Below are 23,218 nucleotides of genomic sequence, written 5' to 3' on the forward strand. Positions count from 1 at the left end.
CAGCTGTTGCAAAACTACAACTCCCAGCATGACCGGACAGCCTACAGCTATCAGCCTACAGCAGAGCATGATAGGAGTTGTAGTTTTACAACAGCTGGAGAGACGCAGGTTGAGCGTCCGTGCGATAGATGAAATGATCACGTAATAAATGGACTCGGGTTCTGTTTGTCTCGTATTACATTTTATACATAGTGTAAATAATAACAAAAAAGAAGAAAAGATCAAAACCAGGGGGCACATACTTTTCCCCAGCCCTGTATTTATCGATCTGTAGAATATTGCAGTTAGTGCCTATGTTACACATCAGGCATAATAAGATGTTACATTGCCCAAATTCCCAAAAATAATAATAAAAGCTAGAAGCGCGGCGACGCCTGACGTGCCATCGGTTACAATAGAAGCCGATTATCATTTATTGTTACTGCAAAAGTCATTTGCGAAAATAAAAACGGGACATTACGAGGTGGAATTTATTGGAACCACTTAAGGAATCCGTGTCCTCCAATAATGGCTGAGAAATCGTATTTTTATGTCAGGGTTTGATGTAAATTGCCGGTGAAATATGGGGAAATCGATGGAGCTGCAGCACTTATCCCCCCCCTGCCCTGAAAATTTACACTTTGCAAAAGCAAAAAAAAAATTTAAAAATGAAAAATCAATACAGATATTTAGAATATAATTGTAATTGTATTAATGCAGACTTAAAGGCTATGCACACCTTCGGAGGCAATTTTTTAATGATTGCATGTTACTAATTTTTGAGTATTTTTTCAATTGTCCTTTAATTAAAAATATTGAGCTGTTCTGTCACAAAGGGTTAACCGTTTTTCTAGCTGTGTGACTGGTACTTTCACTTTGGTCATCTAATAAACCTTATCTCTAAACTACTAAGAGGTCATAAACACTTTTTTTAACTCATATTCCTATCAATAAGATAAGAACTGAGCTATAATAAGTGTTTATAATATCAGAGAGCAGAGATAAGGAGTCTGTCAGCTCCTGGTCTGACGGAAAAGACAGAAAATCCAAAGGGGGGGCATCTAAGCTCTGTACAGAAAAAAGGACGCCATATTTTTAATAAAGACCAATTTAAAAAAATTATTTTTAGCTCAAAATGAGTACAATGCAATAATAATAGAAAAAAAAGGGTATTCTGGTTGCTAAAATATATCCACTATTCACAGGATAGGTGATCACTATTAGATTGGTGGAGGTTCTACCGCTGGGAATATCCCAGTGAACAAATCAGTAGATCAGGTGAGCGGGAGTTCCGGAGACAACCAAATACTGCGTTCAGATATTTCTGGAAATCCCATATAGATCAATGGTGCAGCAGTTCGCATGCCCAACCTGCCAGTCCAAGGCTGTTCATGTGATCGGTCGGATTTTCCCATAAAATAAAAATTCATGAAACATCTTTATTTTAGAACTCTGCCTTGCGTCATCCCTCTGTTATTCATCCTGAAAATGTATGAATAAATGTCTTATACATTTATACATAGAATTCAATAGCACTTCCAAAAATAGCTGAGCGTGCTGACTCTATTTTTGGAAGTGCTATTTTTGGAAGTGCTACTAAAATGAATGGAGAAAGCCATTAATGTGTGATCATCTCTTCGGTCCCAGAGCGGAACCTGCGGATATGACATAAATATCTTAGATGGGACAACTACTTAAATACATGTCAGTCGAACCACCATTAAAGGGCATCTTCATCAGAGGGGGGATCCCGCCATGATGTACTAAAAGAGCATATAGACGAGGGGGGGGGAATAACCCCTTTAAAGGGAAACTGTCACAGCTCAAACTCCCCCCAAAAGAACTGTAAAAGCTGGGTAGATGACTCCAAATATGTAACCACTATCTTCCTATTCTGAGGCATGCGATGTTTTGGGTTACGTCTACACATTGAACTGAAAAGAAAAAAAAACTGTAGACATCACGCAATTTGTAGCGATATCTGCAGCCCAATCCACGTTTTACATGTCATGGATTTGCTGTGTATTTTGTGGCAAATCAGCAATGGTTGTTTTTTTTTTTTAAAAACCTGAATGTGGAAACCTAGTGGAAAAACTCCCCATTGAACTCAGTCTTCAGCAAACTCCAGAGCTCCCCCTAGTGGTGTGTTCTGGCAGACAGCAGTTATGACAGGGATGAAGGGAAGGAAGTGGAGATCTGGATTACATATGACGGCTTTATGACTTTTTTGGACATGAGAAATGCTAAATATTGTGGTGCGCGTCCATCCCTACTGGGGAGAAATAAATGAATTATGTTTCACCCGGGGTAAATAGATTTTTAAGCAAAAACAGGTGAATTAAATTCCTGCGTAATGATAAACCGCAGCCAATTTACACAGTGTGTTAGCAAGACAGACGCATGACATTACGAAGGCCTGTAAGGCATGCATCTGGAGGTGACATTTCAGGTTTCAGCGCTTATCACGCCGCTTCACTCTGATATCCATATTTTTATGCTGATTTTCCCCCGGTGTCCGCCATTCCTTGCTGATATTCCCTGTATAATGCCATTAGCTCTGGTGTGCAAATGAGGGACGGATAGATTTGAGCAATTATGAGCTTATTCACACTGCAGGGTACATGTAGTGTATACACAAGAGAAGCTCCCAGCATATACGTCTAATGTATCCATAGGGGCCTATTCACAAGGTGGGAGCGAGTCTTCGGCACAGCAGGATAGACTGGTGAGGTCGCCACTATTCTCTCCATAGGCATCCTGCACAAAAATGTCTTCCTTCATTATCATGGGTGCATATTGGTGATGATAAAAAAAGATAGAGATCAGATACTGTAGACAGATAGATAGATAGATAGATAGATAGATAGATAGATAGAAAATTGCATACAGTATATAATATTTTATTGGCATATACATAGCAAGTGTTCACGGGGGTGCAGAAAAAGTTAGAATTTTGACAACTTTTAGATTGATGACAGGTTAAATGAAATAGAATACGTCATAGTAAGGCTACATTCACACGTCAGTATTTTTCTATAATCCGAATTTCGGTCCGTTTTTCCTGAAAATGTTTCCGTATGTCATCCGTTTTTTGCGGATCCGCAAAAAATGGAAACATGTATACATTTCAATAATCAAATAAAGTTGTTTGGATTTCTTTGAAAAATAAAAATAAAAAATAAAAAATAAAAATATTTGCTATGTGTTTCCAGGAACGGATTCCGCAAAAAACGGAAGACATACGGAATGACATCTGAATGTCTTCCGTTTTTTGCGGAACCATTGACTTTGCATTGTACCAGGATCCGATTTTTCAGGAACATAATAGGACATGTTTTATATTTAAACGGACATGCGGAACGGAACAACGGAAACGGACAGCACACATTGTGCTGTCCGATTTTTTCCAGGACCCATTGAAAATGAATGGGTCCAGATCTGGTCCTGATCTGTTCCGCAAAAAACGGAACAGATCAGGAAAGAAAAAACGGACGTGTGAATGGACCCTAAGGCTCATTTTACACTAGCGTTTTTGCTGGATGGGGGACCGATCCGTTTTTTTTATTGTGTCAGATTGTGTCACTTGCATTGTGGGTCATCTTGCTCCGCATCCCATGACGGAAAGCAAACTGCAGCATGCGGTCCGGTATGAGAACACAACCAGACCGAACGGAATGCATTTTGGAGCGCTCCGTTCTGTTTAGTTACGTTTTGTCCCCATTGACAATGACGGATCTTAATACCGGAAAATAAATATATAGATAGATAGCAGTAAGTGTGTAATTAAAATACGGTATATAGAAGAGTTAGGAAGTTATAAAATGGATGAGTAGATACATAGAGAGGTAGATATAGATAGATGAAAGAAAAAGGGAGGAAGGAAAGGGATAGATAGATAGATAGATAGATAGATAGATAGATAGGAGATAGATAATTGATAGATAGATAGATAGATAATTGATAGATAGATAGATAGATAGATAGATAGATAGATAGATAGATAGATAATTGATAGATAGATAATTGATAGATAGATAATAGATAGGTAGATAGATAGATAGGAGATAGATGATAGATAGATAGATAGATAGATAGATAGATAGATAGATAATTGATAGATAGATAAATAGATAGATAGAATAAGAAAAGAAAGAAAGAAAGAAAGAAATATAAGATAAATAAACAGATAGATATAGAATAGATAGATAGATAGATAGATAGATAGATAGATATGAGTTATATAGATGATAGATAGATAGATATTAGATATATAGATATGAGACAGATAGATGATAGATAGATAGATAGATAATAGATAAATAAACAGATAGATAAACAGATAGATATTCTCCAGGAAGTTTGGACTGTGAAAAGTTCCGCTATGAAGAAAGTATATCATGATGAGCAGGAGGACTCCCGATAACGCCAAGTGGCCCTTATCCTAGAAATTCTCTCTCATCTCGAGCAGTAAGCACTTCCACTAAACTTGTCTCTTAGTATTACCACAGATCTCATCACAAGGATGTAATTGAAACCTTGAGGTCCATGAAAATAGATCAGTACTGAAGCCTCCTGCTTCCACTCAAGAGTACTTAAGTGAACATGCAGATGAGAAGATGCTCCTCCAGCAGCTGTAATTCCACAGTCCTTCTCGGCGCCACCTGCAGCTCTGGACTCAATAAAACCTGCTCAGCGGAGACCCCGACATCACACGGCGCGCAGTGCGGACCAGGGTTTTATTTTTTTTTAAGTGGGACTAGGAGAACATTAATCAATGTGCTATCATAGGATCTTAATCAATGCAGTAGGACTCTGTTCACACTGGGCTTAAAAACAAGTTATAAATATAATCCTAGAAATTGTGATGTTTTGGGCTTTTTTTCTACACATATACCGAACAATCATATCCAGAGATGTGCCGTGCTCCTGAATCTGCCCACCCATTGCTTGCGAAATTGAGAAATGGTATTCAGACATAAGATGTAAACCTCCTATATGGCTCAAAAGGTCCACCTTTTTGGTAGATAGATAGATAACAGATAGATAGATATGAGATAAATTATAGTTATGAGATAGATAATAGATAGATATTAGATAGATAGATAGGAGATATATAGTGAAATAATAGACAGCTAGAAGATAGATAGATATTAGATAGATAGATAGATAGATAGATAGATAGATAAATAGGAGATATATAGTGAAATAATAGACAGCTAGAAGATAGATATTAGATAGATAGATAGATAGATAGATAGATAGATAGGAGATAGATAGATAGATAGATAGATAGGAGATAGATAGATAGGAGATAGATAGATAGATAGATAGATAGATATTAGATAGATAGATAGGAGATAGATAGATAGATAGATAGATAGATAGATAGAATGACAGAGAGATTGAGAGAGATATTGATAGACTAGATATAAGACAGATAGATAATAGATAGAAGAAAGATAGTTAGATAGATAGATCAAAATGTCCCATTCCTCGACAGCAAGCAGAGATATTGATATTGGCAGGTAATTGAACCCTAAAGTATATTAGATAATAGTAGAATAAGGAGGCTCTCCTGCTAAATTGTAAGGGATAGGGTGCACTGTTCAAATTGACTCACCCTGTCTAGAGAGGCAATTGTATAATAGTTGACAGGCGCTCACTCACTCGGACACATGTGGATGCAAAAAATGTTTATTATGCTAAAATAAAGTGCAACTTGATGAAAACTAAAATATTATATTAGTATATATTTTACTTTATTTTATTTTTCATCAAGTTGCACTTTATTTTAGCATAATAAACATTTTTTGCATCCACATGTATCCGAGTGAGTGAGCGCCTGTCAACTATTATACTATATTATACTATTATTAAGCTGTGGCATACATAAAACTGGACGACCCCTTTAAAAGTTTTATCCCAGGAGACATTTCCATACTAAAAGTTCTGAACGGCTGTTAATAGCTGTTTTTAAGTAATTTTCAGTGTTTCTATCATAAAAAAAAACCACAAAACTTTGTCATCATTATTTTTGCTTCCATGTGTCCCTGTTAAAGCTGCTGTTAATCTTTGCTGCTCGGGGGCTGGCTCTGAAGAGAGAACCTTCTTGGGTGGACATGCACATTGCTATATACACTCTGAACACCAGAGGGCACCATACTATGTAACAAAATGTCATTAACTGTTTGCTAGAACAAACATCTTTTATTTTTTATCTACATACAATGAACTTGGGGTTGTCCCATAAAAACCGCTTATCTTCCATCCTGTGGAGATAGCCGAGTACAAGCACTCAGCAATCTCCCACAGACCTATAGTTGAAAAGAGCGGCAGCGTGCATGCATGACCGCTTCTCTATTCAAATGGGGGAGCACGGGGCCCCCTGTTCTCATGATAGGCAGAGGCCCCAGCAGTCAGACTCCCAATGATCAGGCACCTATTCCTTACCGTGTAGATAGGGGATAGGTATTTTCCATGGAACAACCCCTTTAAGGTACATGTGGTGCTAAAGCAAAGGGGCAGTGACAAAAAACAGAAGCTAGCCAGTAGTGATATAGATTTCCGCCATATTGTAAAACCAGATGTTTTTGACTTACCAGCTTCACTGTGAGACATCACACTCCGTCGCTCATCATGCCTCACAAATCAAATATCACACCGAAGTCCTGACCATCACCGAACCGGGCAACCATCCACAAACTTCTACAGAGGCTAGAAGACAAACAAAATAGGAACAAGGTGAAATAAGGCAAAAAGTCAAAAAGGTAAATAAGAAACTGAAAGGACCGCTTTAACATCATGCTCCACACCATAAATAAAGTTCAATACCCAGGGCCGAGCCCAATGAAGTCTAATGAACCAAAAAGATACTGGGGAAAGAAGATGCCCCCACATCACTGGCCCGGGACACTACTGAATCCTAAAATGGATTAGGGTTCAAAATATATTAATTCCTATTCTACCGAAAATTAAGAACAACAGGTTGGGGACCACTAGAATAAAGGGTGATGGATTTGAAGACCAACGATGACGAGAAGTTGGGTCGTCGAGTTCCCATGTGAGTGCATGTGAACCCAGCTCTATGGGAATTATGGGTACATCATTCATCAAACGCTTCTTGGTCTATAGGTTTACATAGTCCATGATAACATAGCTCTCCCATTGAAGCTTCTAGTCTAGCTAGAACTGTTGGTCCTTCCATACCCTCTCTACTGGTTCCATTTGCCAAGGAAAGGAAGATGGTGGCTGTACCTGGTGAAGTCTGATGGGATTCTGTGTGGGCACAAAGCTAACTTACAACTCAATGGGTTGTGGTTGTTAGTTATATGGATTAGGTGCAATGAAGCTATGATGTCTGTGGGCCTAAATACAATAGAAGGAGACCATGGGACTTCTACGGAAAACATGGATAGAGAAGGTCCGGCCCTGGTTTTTCCTATCCTCCTTAATCTTAAGGAATAAATATCTGAGCAGGACTTTCCAAAGGAACTAGAGAATAGATCAAAGAGTGATAGAAATTGGTGTTGGAGGAGGAAAGAAACCCTTATTCTCTTCCACGCTAGATGGCAAAACTCATCAGGGCCCAGGTTGATCCTGGCTATGGTGCCCCTCACTTGTAAGTATGCCATAGGGCCTGACTGATGATGTTGAGGGAGGCATTGTAGTCTAGGCTGAACCCTGACCATTGTTTCTCCAGGTCTACTGCATTACGTAGTCCCATCCTAGGAGATGATAAAGACCACAGACAGACCTGTATGACTTCACTAGAATTGGCTTTGATTTCACCTAGTGAACCACTTGCGCGCTCTGTAAGCATATGTCGACTTTATTTCTCTGCGCTGACAATCTAGAAGGTGATTTGTGAGCCGCTGTGCACCCATCATTAGCGCGCTCTAATCTGAGGATGCCGCGGATGATGTATCAAGTCTCCCTAGTAATAATCTTGTCCCAGCGATAAGCAGCGAACATCTGATGTAAACAGCGCCGATACAAAACAAGGACACCATTTCATCAGCGGAGACAAAACAGGACGGTTTGTTATGGCAAGCAATTAGACAACGAAGGGAAGCGACTCAACCTCTGCAAGAACTCATTCAGCCGGAGGACAGGAATAAAAAAAAGAGAGAGAAGGTCCACAGAGGATGGATTTGGATAGCTACAAAAAAAGGGTGTGTACACTTTTGCAACCAATTTTTGAAATAAAAAGAATGAAGCAACTCTGCCAATAATCTTCTGACATTTTGGGTACACAGCTCCTATGCAGGCCTATGTGTTCCTGTGTTTCGTCTTATCCTGCAGTGTTGTGTGCAGGGCCAGAGGGAGTGCTCCGACACAGGACTGAAGGAGTGATCATGATAGGAGTGTTCCTGGTAGGAATTACCCTGGTAGGAGTGCTCCTGGAAGAAGAGATCGTGGTAGGAGTGTTCGTGGTAGAAGCGATCATGATAGGAGTGATCATGGTAGAATTGCTCCTGGTATGAATGATCATGGTAGGACTGCTCCTGGTTATAATGTTCCTGGTAGGAGTGATCATGGTAGGCGTGCTCCTGATAGGAGTGTTCTTAGTAGGAGTGATCATGGTAGGTGTGCTCCTGGTAGGAGTGTTCTTGGTAGGAGTGATCATGGTAGGCGTGCTCCCGGTAGGAGTGTTCTTGGTAGGAGTGATCATGGTAGGACTGCTCCTAGTAGAAGTGACCCTGGTAGAAGTTTTTCTGGTAGGAGTGATCATGGTAGGAGTACTCCTGTTAGTAGTGACCCTAGTAGGAGTATTCTTGGTAGAAGTGACCCTGGTAGGAGTGCTCCTGGAAGAAGAGATTGTGGTAGAAGTGTTCGTGGTAGAAGTGATCATGGTAGGAGTGATCATGTCATGGTAGGAATGCTCCTGGTAATGATGTTCCTGGTAGGAGTGATCATGGTAGGTGTGCTCCTGGTAGGAGTGTTCTTAGTAGGAGTGATCAGGGTATGACTGCTTCTGGTAGAAGTGACCCTGGTAGAAGTTTTTCTGGAAGGAGTGATCATGGTAGTACTCCTGTTAGTATTGACCCTAGTAGGAGTATTCTTGGAAGGAGTGTTCCTGGTAAGAGTGACCTGGGTAGGAGTGCTCCTGGGAGGAATACCTTGGGTCTGAGCTGCAGATCACTTGGCTAATAACCAGGCACTAAACAGCATTTTTAAGCTGCCCATACAAATTAGATATCTATGTCCTGAAGCCTCAATTTTGGTGGCTTCAGCATACCATCTAATGTGTATGATGGCCTCCCAACTCTCTACCGATGGCAGATATCAGGGGAGATAAGGATAAGGCACTCGTACAAGCATTCAAAAGTATGAGAGGAGCGGGAGACCAGTATTCAGCTTGTGGCCCCCAGTTTTCTGATTAATGGATCTCATAACTCAACTAAATAAAGGTTCGAGTTCAGGATAGGTTATCATCAGTACCAGATCGGTGAGGGCTGACTATTGGCTATCAATATTATAAACTCGGAAAACCCTTATATGGAACTGCCAGATATAGCCGAGCCGTCACTAGGATATTTTCTCGAAACTGCTATACCGGTAAACGGAGGCGGCTGCTCTCTGTTCCCTTCAGAGCCCCTTTCTGGAGATAGCAGCGGGTCCCAGAGGTGGGGCCAGCACCTCTCTGACATTGATGGTATATCCTAGCGCTATGCCATCAATGTGCCAGATGGGCCAACCCCTTAAGGTCCACTGCAAGGTGCCCTTAGTACATGTGCGCTCCAGTGGGCCCTATGACTCCAGTTCCTTCAACAAACAAGAACAGTTCCTCTTCAGCCAATACATAAATACCCCAAAAATAGGCGCGTTGCAGAGGTACGAGGCACAGAAAACGTCCTGCTTCAATAGTTTAGTTTTTCGTCACATTGTATCAGTGCCTGCACCGGAGGCTTGCAGGATCTACAGACAATGGGCGAGCTTGGAGAAATGTTGGAAGGTAACTAGGGCAGAAAGACCAGGCAGTGATAAATTATGGGCATGCAAATAGCAAGGCCGGATTAGCATGGTGTGACATCTTGGAACTGTAAATAATTAGCTATGTGTTTGTGTAGCGCCGCGCGGTGTAGTCAAGTGCCCCGGTTGTTTATCATCTCAGCCATTATGCAGTCCATCTGCTGCTATAGGTTGTGGCAGTCTTTGGACTGGGTTGTGACCAGGGTTTAACTATTTGTTTGCTCTCTCAGACTTCGGTGAGGTTCTGTCCGTTACAAAATCTAAAAATATATTTTTTTTTTAAAGGAAGATGGAGCATATTTATTGGTGCGTACAATGAAAATGAACAACTATCACCTCTCCCGATACTCATTTTGTCCCCTTTCTACATGTACCGCACCGCAATTCACATAGAACGGTCCTGGGCTTTCATTAACAGCAGGGATGCCCAACCTGCTGCCCTCCGGCTGTTGCAAAACCACAACTCCCAGCATGCTTGGACATCCTACAGCTACTAGGGCATTCTGGGAGTTGTTGTTTAGCAACAGCTGGAGGGCCGCAGGTTGAGCATGCCTGATTAACAGCATACTCGGTAATAAAAGTCGATTTACAGCGTTAATGCCTGGTATCACTGGTGGTCAAGGGTGCTGTAGGGGTTAATGGTAATATCTTTGGAGCTCAAAGAGATGAAGGGTTAATATTCATTAAAAGGGGTTTTCCGGGAATTAAATATTGATAGCCTATCCTCGGGATAGGTCATCAAAATGTGATCGGTGGGGGGTCCGGCTCCCAGCACCCCCAGCGATCCGCTGTGTGAGGAGGCCACAGTGCTCACCCAGGCCAGTGATGTCCCATACACCGGTCACATGGCCTATGTGCAGCTCAGTCCCATTTAGGTGAATGAGCCTGGGCTAAAACCAAGCACAGCCGCTATACCAGGTACGGCGCTGCGAGGAAGCTAAATGGCAGGGTGACGGGAGTTAAACCCCACGATCAGATACTGATGACCTATCCTAAAGATTGATCATAAATAATCTACTAAGGGATAAACCCCTTTCAAAGGGTTGTCCCACAATCTGCATTTATCCACAGGATGATATCTGGAACCCCCGCGATCACTAGAATAGAAGTCCCTCGTTCTTCTTCGCGGTGAGAAGGAGTTTGAATCAAGTGGCGATTGACCATGTGCCCTGCTGTCCCTATCCAAAGTCTAAGCGACTGACAGCGACAACCTAGTACAGCACTCGGCTGTCTCTGTCAGTCCCACAGACTTTGAAAGGAGCAGTGCAGCCCCCCAGTTGAAAGGTAATTGCTATATTGCTAAATGTTCTCATTCACTGTGATTCTACACCTAACAGCATTGCATGGATAAGTCATCCTCTTTAGGTTGCTAGAAGATGGACCTGAGTCCACCCCTAGTTCGTGAGAAGGCTGATCTTATCAAAGGAAGAGAGAGGACCCACTTGTGCTTACTCCTCAGAACTAGGCCTGAACTCAGAGCATCATCACCTCTGAGATTTCTAGAGCTAACAAACCACCGCTGCATTAAAGTGCTCCAGACAAGAGAAGGTCCAAACTCCACCAGGGCGTGCAAGGTATTGTAGTGGTCTATGGCAGAGAGACAGACCTTACTGCTGTGAGAGGGAACATTGCTAATGCACCGTCCCACGTTTTGAGAAGTTCTGGCTGGTCGTATCTTCATTTTGTATCCCTCAGCCTGGGAATTACAGAAGCGTCTACTAAGAATCTCAATGCCAGCCTTAAGTTCTGCAGAGAGTGACTTTAGAGAGGCAGAGAGAAGGAGTACCACAACCCCCATCATTCCTGCTATCCATACATTGCTAATAGGGAAGATTTGCACTGTGAACTGCTCGGAACTCTGCCTTGATGCTGTACTACTACTCCTATTCTGCACTTTAGTAAAGAGAGACTTACTTATTTACTACCACTGGCCTGATTACTGACTCCTCAATCATCCGCCGACCACTTCATCCACACTCCTGTCTCGCACCCCCTAACATCAAGGGTACGCTAATCACCACCAGGCAGGAGCCCTAAAATTAGGGTGTGCCCTCCTGTCGCTGAACAGCCGTAGGGGGCACCAGTGTAAGGATCAGCCAATTGAAGAGGCTGTGGTGCTTTGGTGAACTCACAGATTACCAAGCACAGCGCCACCCATTGTATAGTGGCTGTATTTGGCATTGCACCACACCTCCATTCACTTCAATAGGACTGAGCTGCTCCTAGGTCATGTGACCGATGAACCTGACGTCACCTGCCTTAGAAGAGGCCATTACACTCCCCAGAGTGTGTGGCCTCCTCAAACAACTGAACAGCGGGGATGACAGGAGTCGGACCGAAACTATGGTCATCAATATAGAAGATCCAGAAGATCACTTTAAAGAGGACCTGTCTTCTCTCTTGTTCTAGTAAATAATAGTTTTCCCCATAACGTAACAATTGCGGAGCATCTTTTCCTTCAACTCTACATTGTGCTGTTCCTCTGTTATTCCTCCTACAAATGTATGAATCAGCCTACAACTGGGGGCATCTTCCTGTACAGCCTGACACTGTCCACTCACTGCTGCCATGGTCAGAGAGTGTAGGGACACACATTTTTAGAAAGTGAGGGAATGGTAACATGATTTATTCAGCCATTTCCAGGAGGAATAACAGAGGAATAGCACAACACAAAATTCTAAGAAAAGATACGACAGAACTGGGAATACAAATATTTAGTAGAGGAGAACTGGGATCCTATTTAAGTTGTCACCTGGCCTATATAGGTGAATCGTGTGGCCCCTTGCCCCGAGACATTTGGTGGCCCTGTGGGCATAGCCTCAAACATTCTATCTTTCTATCCAGATTAGGAGCATTATACATACCACAACATTTAGGAAGTATTACAAAACTCGGCGATCTACCCCTAAGAAGCTGAGGCCTCATGCACACAGCCATAGCCTTTTTTGCGCTCCGCAAATTGCAGATCCTCAAAACACAGATACCAGCCGCGTGCGTCCCTGCATTTTGCAGAACGGAACGTCCTGCCCTGTGTAAGAACTGCCTATTTTTCTCCACAAAATGGAAAAGAATAGGACATGTTCTATTTTTTTTTTTGCGTGCTGCGGAACGGACGTGCGGATTCGTGAAAAATGTGGACCAAAACCACGGTCATGTGCATGAGCCCTAAGGCTACTTTCACACTTGCGGTAACCTTTTCCAGCAGGCTGTTCCGGCAGGGGAGCAACCTGCCAGATCCGTGCTACCGCAAGTCCACCGTGCTGCTGGAAGTCCGCTCCAGCCCTATTCACTATAATGTGGGGCGGGCCGGTCGCAGCACGGCAAACATGCCGAGAGACGGCAGGAATAAAACTACAGCACACTGCGGTTTGTGTCCGACTGCATCTCGTGCTGCAACCGGACCTCCGCCCCCCCCCCCCCTCATTATAGTGAATGGCGCTGGAGCAGACTTCCGCCAGCACGGTGGACTTGCGGTAGCAAAGATCCGGCAGGTTGTTCCCCTGCTGGAACAGCCTGCTGAGAAAGGTTACCGCAAGTGTGAAAGTAGCCTAAGGCCATATGCACATGAACGTTCCTTTTTTTGCGGACAGTTTACGGAACCATTCATTTCAATGGGTCCGCAAAAACAAAACGGAAGTTACTCCGTGTGCATTCCGTTTCCGTATGTCCGTATTTACGTTCCACAATAAAATAGAACATGTCCTATTATTGTCTGCATTATGGACAAGGATAGTGCAGTTCTATTAGGAGCCAGCTGTTCAGTTACGCACACGGACGACATCCGTATTTTTTGCGGACTGCAAAATACATACGGTCATGTGCATGAGGCCTAAGTCTCGGGGAGTGGAAGTCGCGGGAGGCGTCTACATGTGTGTTCGGCATTTTCCATTAATCGGAATCAGATGAAGATTAACCTGGGAGCCACGGCGGAGCGTCTGCAGCGCTCACCCTGCGTTCCGGGACAATAGCACGCTTCGATGCCAGTGATCACACTCGCCAGAGCAACTGTTGTCTGTCTACGGAGCCACACGAGGCCTGCGCCATTCAGCGTCTCACCAGAAGAACACGCGCTCAGGGAATACGATTACAAACACCTTGTTCTTACACACAGGAGCCCTCTGATTTTGAAGTTTTCATCGCACTCTTCTCCCCTCCGCGATATATCAATGGCAGAAAAAAAAAAGTCTACGGGGAGCAGCGAAGAAGCAGCTGCTGGATCCCTGAGGAAGGGCCCAGAACAATCAACATGTTTATTCTCCGACAGTCTGTAAACACTTACCCAAACCATAAAAGACACGAGAAATCCGAACGACGCGATCCACATTCATTGCAGAAGGTACTTCAACCTCCTAAAACAGATTCCTGATCTTGGTCTCTCTATTCTTTCCCACACGCATTGCACCCGCACTGAATCCGGACCCATTCATTTCTACGGGGCTGTTCACATGAGCGGTGATTTTCACGCATCACTTGTGCGTTGCGTGAAAATCGCAGCAAGCTCTATTTTGTATGTTTTTTTTTTTACACAACGCAGGCCCCATAGAAGTGAATGGGGCTGCGTGAAAATCGCAAGCATCCGCAAGCAAGTGCGGATGCAGTGCGATTTTCACGCACGGTTGCTAGGTGGCGATCGGGATGGGGACCTGATCTTTATTATTTTCCCTTATAACATGGTTATAAGGGAAAATAATAGCATTCTGAATGCATAGTACAATAGCGCTGGAGGGGTTAAAAAAAAAAAATGTAACTCACCTTAATCCACTTGCTTGCACAGCTTGGCTTCTCTTCTGTCTTCATCTTTGCTGTGTACAGGAAAAAGACCTGTGGTGACGTCACTCCGGTCATCACATGGTCCATCACATTATCTTTTACCATGGTGATGGACCATGTGATGGACCATGTGATGACCGGAGTGACATCACCACAGGTCCTTTTCCTGTACACAGCACAGAAGAGATGCCGGGCTGCGCGAGCAAGTGGATTAAGGTGAGTTAAATTATTATTATTATTATTATTTTAACCCTTCCAGCGCTATTGTACTATGCATTCTGTATTCAGAATGCTATTATTTTTCCTCATAACCATGTTATAAGGGAAAATAATACAATCTACAGAACACCGATCCCAAGCCCGAACTTCTGTGAAGAAGTTCGGGTTTGGGTACCAAACATGCCGATTTTTTTCACGCAAGTGCAAAACGCATTACAATGTTTTGCACTTGCGCGGGAAAAATCGTGCATGTTCCCACAACGCACCCGCACCTTTTCCCGCAACGCCCGTGTGAAAGAGGCCTTAACCCGTTCGAGCACCAGGAGTTAAAAGGGTTATCCCATGACTAATGTAAAAATATTAAAATCAGACATCATATAGCACAACGCGCTACAACAATATAGCACAACAATCTCTTTCTAACAAAGCTAGAACCAGCCCTGTACCTCACATGGGTCCAGAGATCTCCTCATTCATTGCTCTTCTAGATGCCTGATCCCTCAGTGCTCTAGCCTGTGTCTCTCCTTAGGAGTAGTCCCAAGCCAAACCTGTTCCAGTGACATAGTGGTTCTAAACCAGCTACGTAACAGATACCAGTGAAAACTACAGCTCACCCTACAAAAAAACAATCCCTCACATCTTCGTTGACGCAAAAATAAAAATATTATGGCTTTTGGAAAGTGAAGACAAAAATAGAAAATGCTATTTCCAAAACAGGCCTGGGGCAAAAGGGGTTTTAGGACATCCCTGCAGATATCTGGAAAAATGTTCTGATCATACCTTAACTGACAATGAGCGATTGCATTGGTGATTGTAGAGATATTGACTGACGACCAAGAAATCTGATGTATTTTAGATCATTTTGCCACCATCATTGGTGCATCTATGGCTAGCTTAATATGGTATTCAAATCTCTAGGTGCAATGTTAGGGGTTATCTTACTACATATGGAGACAGGGCCAACTCATGGCCCGAGAAGCAGATCCCACTCTGGTTGACCTGGCCTGTCCATGCATGTTCGGCCAATCATTTGAATGATCGCCATGTAATACCACAATTGTCCTGCAGGAGAAATATTTGTCTGTTCACGGCCATAATAGGTGATTGGTAGGTGTTAGAGAAGCCAAAGTCTTTACCATGGTCTCCATAAATATATAGGTACCGTTTTCTTTAAGAGATTAAAGTCTAATGCCCTAATATTCTTCACCATTCCAGTCCCATTAACACCCTATCAAACGAACATGACAGAACACTTCGATTTCGACTTGAGGTTCTCCAGGTGCTAAAAATTTCACAAACTAGCAAGAAGCAGATCATGTCAAAATAAAGCATGTTGAACATCGCCATACATATTTTTAATATATTAGTTTATTTCCTCCATCTGTCCTCAGCCATAAGAATCTGACTTATTGAGATGCCAGTTGGTAATTTTAAGAGGGAGGTGGAGAAATAGCAAATCGAAAGTTTCACCAAAGGGGATGTGAGGATGCTCGAAGTTCATCACTGACAATATATTATATAAAGATTCACATTTTATCAAGGATTCCAAGAAGTTCAACGAAAGGCAAGACGCATACAAAGTGTTATTCCAGGCTCAGGGTCTGCAGGGGCAGGACATGATGCAGGGATTCTCAGGCCCCGCCCCTGCAGACCCCTCACTAGGTAGAACAAGTATATAAATATTGCTTGGCAAGAAGGCTTGTTTTGTAGGCTTTATCTGCATTACAAACCTACTGACAAAATCCTTATGACTTCATAGTAAACAACCCTCGCGACATCCCTCCGGGGACAGATTTAATATCCATATTCTAATTGTTTTCCAGTAGTGAGAAATAGATTAAATTAGCATCAAAACAGGCAGCAGGGCACATATTTATTTTCATTGCAATGCCCAGGAATTAGATTAGGAATGCATTACAATCGAGTTTTTGCTATTGACCCACGTAATACGGACGTTTTAAGGAATTTGAGATGCCCCAACTTACCAAGTCTGACACCTCCTGATATCTGTTCACAAATGCAATGGTGCTTAGGTTCTAGTCTGTGTTTCTTACAGTAAGACACCTCCTGTCGAGCCACTTTGATGATAGTATTACATCATGTGCTCAACAACTTTTCCGGCCGAGTGCTGAGGCCTCCTCACAGCTTACCAAGCACAGCGCCATACATTATATAATGGCTGTGCTTGGTATTGCAGCTCAGCCCCATTCACTTGAGTTGCAAATAGGCCATGTGACTGTGGCATCAGTGGCCTAGGAAGTGGTCATAGAGGTTGGAGAGCCGCAGCCTCCTCATACAGCTCATCGGCAGGGATGTCGGGAGTCAGACCCCCACCAATCAGATACTGATGACCTGTCCGGTGTATAGGCCGTCAATATGTAACTCCTGAAAAACCCCATCACTATGCAATTACATTATTTATCTTGTATTGATCTTGATATAGTGGCTATATCTATCTATCTATCTAGTATAGTATGTGTTATACTGAAGAGATGCATTCACAATTCTGCAAGTTGCTACTGAAAACAGTCAACAGGCTTGTTGTCAGACACACCCCTAACAATTTAGCTGTGCTCCTTTAATCCAAGAGACTCTCCTGCGTTAGATTACTGCACAGAACCTGTTGCAAAGGTTAGAACTGAAAGCACATCAAAGAGAAAATCCTAAAATTATGGACCACATATGTTTTGCCTGGAATGTTCCTTTAAGATCAACAATCTTAAAGCTTCTCTTTAGGTCTGCCTTGAGTTCTGGAAAGGTGGCTCAGAGTCCTAGATGATCCTCCGGTGGAACCAGGGTCTGACAATAATAGACTACAAAGGTTTGGCAGAAGACAACTGTATTTGGAGGGGACTTTGGAGCCAATCGTTGGCATTCAGTATGGTTGGTCCTTGTTTCCTCTCTGTCATCGGCACACCCCAAACCTCAAAGACAGTTGGCTGGTCCAGCTGAATCTACTCATACATTTATTGGCACCTTAAAGGCTATGTACACCTCCAGAGACATTTTTTGTTTATGATAGCATTTTACTCATTTTTGGCTAAAACTCATTTTTTCAATTGGCCTTTATTTAAAAATATTGAGCCATTCTGTCACAAAGTTTTAACAATTTTTTTTAGCTGTGCGATTGGTACTTTCACTTTGTGCCGGTCATCTAATAAACCGCACTACTACTTAAACTACTGAGATGTTTTAAGCCACATTCTTATCAGTAATATAAGAACTGAGCTATAATGAGTGTTTATAAGGTCAGAGATAAGGAGACCGTCTGCTCCTGGTCTGACGGAAAAGACAGAAAATCCAGTGGGTTGTACTAGAGCTTCTCAGCTCTGTACAGATAAAAGGACGCCATATATTTAATAAAGACCAATTGAAAAAATGATTTTTAGCTCAAAATAAGTACAATGCAATGATAAAAAAAATGCCCCCAATAGGTGTACGTAGCCTTCAAAGAACCCTAATAGACATTGTCTCCCTTAAAGGGGTATTTTTTCATCTGGGAATTTATGACCTATCCACACAGTAAGCCATAAATGTTCAATAGGTGTGGGTCCCACCTCTAGATCGTGGCCTCATCTTGTGGCACCATGAATTAAAAAGTGGATAAGCTGTAAATGTCCAGATGGGAATAGCAATCCAAAATTGAAAGTGCAAGTTCTTCCAACCATTAAGCAAAAATCAGTGGCTGAAACCCGTCTTGTAATAAATACCTGTGGACGTTACTGCAACCTGTTCTGTCAGTTTACTGCCCTGTGAGAGCTGATGGGCACTATCCCCTGCCGAGCACAGGGATCCTGCTGGCTTGGCCAGACCTCAGAAATATGTTTTGAATGTTTTGAATGACCAAATACATCTACAAAACCTTAATCATAGGAACCAAACCAGACACAACAAACCACAAAACAGCCCGTGCTCGCTGGTCGTAATTCATATGTGCAGGATCCAACCCCGGCAGGATTTACGGAAAGCCTAATTGCTGCCACTGGCTAATTTGAAGAAGAATGTCTGGTTGTGAAAAGGAAGGTAAGACTATAGTGTCCTACAAAAAAACAAAAAAGTCAAATTTGTGTTTTCCCAAGGTTATTCCCTGAGGAATGGTGGGTAGAAGATCCTCAGCAGGAGGTCACTTTCCAACACAAGTGGTTAGCAATGGGGGTGGCGTGTCCTTCGTCAGGGTGGATCATTAGCAGGTGGTGCAGAAAGAAGTATCTTATTACAGTCAGGGAGCGGCAAGGCCTGAAACTGAGAACATTGAGGAACCAAATCACCAGGCGTTGGAAACAGGGTCCTGATATATGATCAGCAACAACCAGTCATACACTTCAGCACTGACAAAAACAGCGCCCTCATCCAAGTGAAGTGTCCAATGCCTCATCCACTGGTCCCACAAAAAATATTGCATCTAGATCTGAATATTTTTGAAATAGCATGTAATTACAAATTTAGTATAGCCACTGAGCTATTCAATAAAATGTATCTGTATAGCGCCACCTGCTGTTTTTACTTCTTATGTCTCAGTTGTCCTCGCTGAGGTGGCCGCACATGCTCAGTTCTATCCTTCGACTGCCTCCTGAGCTGGGATAGGGAGAGAGCTGCAGCAGAAATGACACGCCCCCTGAGCTGCAGCAGAAAGGATACGCCCATGAGCTGTCGGCTTGATAGAAATCTAGCAGAATTTAAATTTGGCATAAATGGGGAGAGCTCTGGATCTGGTTCTAGCTTTGTGAAATAGAGATTGTCATGTACTATATGATGTCTGATTTATATTTTTTACATTAATCATGGGCTACCCCTTTAAGGCATTAGACATCATTTGAACCCACTTTCCAACTTGACTAGATTCATTGACTCTAATGGGTATTTTTTTTATTTATTTTTTTGTTAGTTGGGTCCTGGAGCAATAAAGCTATTATTTTTTAAAATAATAACAGAACCATTGCTGACTTCCCCTGCTGCAGTGGTGACACCACATTAAGGGTTCCTTCACACGACCGTAATTCTGGGTCCGCATCAGTTCATTTCAATGGGGCTGTCCGCATCCGTTGTTCAGTTCCGTGGCCCCACCAAAAATAGAGAGCATGTCCTAAGAATAGGCATTTTCTATATAGCGGCGTCTATGTGCGGGCCGCAAAATCTGAAACGCACACGGGTAGGTATCCGTGTTTTGCGGATCCACAATTTGCGGACCGCAAAAAACTTATGGTCGTGTGAATGCACCTTTACACATGTGACCACTCCAGCCAATCACTGGCCTCTTGGTACCTGTCAGTGAAATGATGAACACCATTCGGCTCTGTTATAGTCAATGGGGGTCTGTCGGGCGCCATTGGTGTATGTCATGTGACCGATCCCTGGGATCCATGGGACAAAAGAACGTAATGCCCAACACAGATGTGATCGAAGCCTTGTTTGTTCATTTCCAAGAGGAATGCCAGAGTAAGGCCTCATGCACACGACCGTTGTTGTGTTCCGTTCCGCAAAATGGGGTTCCGTTGTTCCGTGATCCATTTCCGTTTTTGTTTCCGTGTGTCTTCCTTTATTTTTGGAGGATCACCAGACATGAAGGAAAGTAAAAAAAAATCTAAGACAGGTTTGCCATGCAAATGATAGGAAAAAAACGGACGCGGATGACAATCTTGTGTGCCTCCGCGTTTTTTCACAGTCCCATTGACTTAAATGGGTCCGCGAACCGTTTTCTGTGAAAAAATAGAACAGGTTATATTTTTTTGACGGACTAAAACCACAGATCACGGACGCGGATGACAAACGGTGCATTAGCCGAGTCTTCAATGGGTCCGCAGAAAATCACGAAAAACGGAACAACGGACACGGAATGTAACAACGGTCGTGCGCATGAGGCCTAAAGCCTCATTCACACATCAGTGTTTTAGCACAGTCCGTGGGTCCGTGTTTTTAGCATGGATGCATGAACAGGAACAGAAGCTTTGAAAATTATTTTTCAGCTGTTCAGTCTCAGTGAAACACGGATGGTACACGGACAGCAAAAACGGACACATGGACTCAAAACGGATCCGTCACGGACAGCTTCACGGATGCATCACTGATCACCTTCTCACAGATTTGAGCACGGACTTGTGAATGAGGCTTAAAGGGGTTATCCCACTTCGCATTTTCATACTTACCTGCTGCCAGCGCGCCGTTCACTTCCTGGGTTCTGGCTGGGGGCGGGCTTCATCTTGATTGAAATATTCTCCCGGCCGGGCCAAGCGCTGGACTGAATGCGCACGCCGCCGTGCATGCGCGATGGTGACTTATTCCTGGCCAGTATAGTACAGAGCCGGTGTGCGGGTTCGCGGCTCTGTACTATTTTGGCCAGGAAGAAGTTACCATCGTCGCATGCGCGGCGGCGTGCGCATTCAGTTCAGCGCGCGACCTGGTCGGGAGAAAAAAAGGAGTCTTTTGCGCAAGCGCGGCCACCGGGATTCCAGAGAAGAGCAGTGGCCATAACCAGGGGAGACCGAATGACAACAATGAGGTAAGTGGGGATGAATTTTCTCCTAAACGGTGGGAATTGGTTAATCAAATATATTTACAAAAATTATCACTGTCAAATCATTAACAGATTTAACAGTGATCATTAGGATGGGATAACCCCTTTAACGTCACAATCTATCATTGTAAGAAAAAAATTCCTTAAATTATAATTTTTTTTTAAAGTGGAATACATTTACCTAAAATGTCATTAAAGCCGATCGATTGCCTTAATATTAAAAAAAATTTAAATACTTAAAAAATAAGTAATGTGTACAATATAGTATAAAAATAGTGTAAAAAAATGACGCATTTCAACACTAAAGCTACTCAAAATTACAAAATTATAATTAGTAAAAAAAATAAAAGACAGGTAAAATCTAAAAAAATTTACAGAGTACAATAATAACGATGCAGTGAACCTATAAAAGACAACTTAATAAAAACAAAACAAACGATAAAACGAGAACAATGGATGCGGGCTACAATGTGGAAATCATAAATGAACAGGCCGAAACATTAACCTTTTTTCAATCTCTGAAAGAAGAGGGGGGGGGGGGGGGGGAGAACACGACGATTCTTTAACATCTTGGCGTTCACAATGTGCGAGCTATGTGCCTATTATAATCAATGCGCTTATTGTGCCTCTAAACTTGTTAGGACTGAATTACAGTAATTTTTTTTGCTTACATGCACATTGTTACCGCTAATTGAAGGTGCCCAAAAATAAAACACAATTGCGAGCACAACATGTACATAACTTAGTAGTGCTACACTAACACGTACATTAGACCGCAGCGGCCAAGTGAGGCAAATTTTACTACTTCTCTCGCCTTGCATTGTAAAAGTTGGCACAGACGAATCTACAATGTGGGCCCCCTGCAATGTCTGACTCTGAAATCGAGAAATCAAACTCCCCAGCGAAGCCGCTGACCGCCGCGACAATCTGCATTAAACAATATGAAAGCGTAAGGTAGTATTTAAGCTGCCACTGGGGGCACAGGCTTTTCTATATACATACAATTTCCAGCGGCTGCAGGGAGGTGGAAGGTAGAACACTTATAATCAAATTCTACTCGATCCACGTATAATACACATAGTAAAAAATACAATATACAAATCACAAAAGTAGAAAGGTGGTCTGACCAGAAGAGCTTACAATCTACCAGGAAAAGGCTAATCCATTTATGTAAAAACTTTTTTATATATTGTGACACAGTGAGGGGTTGTGTCTGGAAAGGCAGGTATTTTCCTCCCAGCATGTGCGGCTGGGCTGGTTTCCAGCCAGGTGAGGTCAAATACCGGACCGGAGTTTAAGTGCCGGTCCGGGTTTTGGCAGCACCTGGCTGTCCTTAAATAGGCAGCTGGGCTCAGCAGAGAGGTCTCTGTTTTTGGGATCTGAGGCTTTGTGCCGTGCTGGAGGGCTGAGAGCCGCACGCTGGGGAAACAGGCCCCCTAAAGCCTGCTGTGGACTACTGGAGGCAGAACTGCCAGCAAGGTGACTTGTGTTCTATGAACTTTCCATTGTGTGTGAATTAACACCAAGACTGCAAAGTTACTGCTGTTTTCTGCAATTGCCTCAAGTGTGAATCAACACTGACGTTTTGAGTTAAGAACTTTTTGGCTCTGTACTGCGCCCGCTCACCCTATCTACCAGAGCGAAACACCCACAATAGATATTTATATAGCGCCAACATATTCCGCAGCGCTTTACAATCAGGGGGTTCAAGTGCAAAGTCATAAATAACATAAATAAATAAATAGATAAATAAAATAAAAATAACAA

The 23,218-nt window shown here is 42.8% G+C and overlaps 1 long non-coding RNA gene across 2 annotated transcripts in view; it reads right to left on the bottom strand.

Annotated features, from left to right (window-relative positions):
• The window catches only part of LOC122943729, a 272,566-nt gene that overhangs the window by 188,800 nt on the left and 60,548 nt on the right, over window positions 1-23,218 (bottom strand). For both annotated transcript variants that reach the window (XR_006390892.1, XR_006390893.1), the window contains exon 3: window positions 6,579-6,693. This is a non-coding gene — a long non-coding RNA (uncharacterized LOC122943729). The remainder of the gene's footprint in view (window positions 1-6,578; window positions 6,694-23,218) is intronic.

This window comes from Bufo gargarizans, chromosome 7 (genome assembly GCF_014858855.1).
Source record: "Bufo gargarizans isolate SCDJY-AF-19 chromosome 7, ASM1485885v1, whole genome shotgun sequence".
Classification (NCBI taxonomy): domain Eukaryota; kingdom Metazoa; phylum Chordata; class Amphibia; order Anura; family Bufonidae; genus Bufo; species Bufo gargarizans.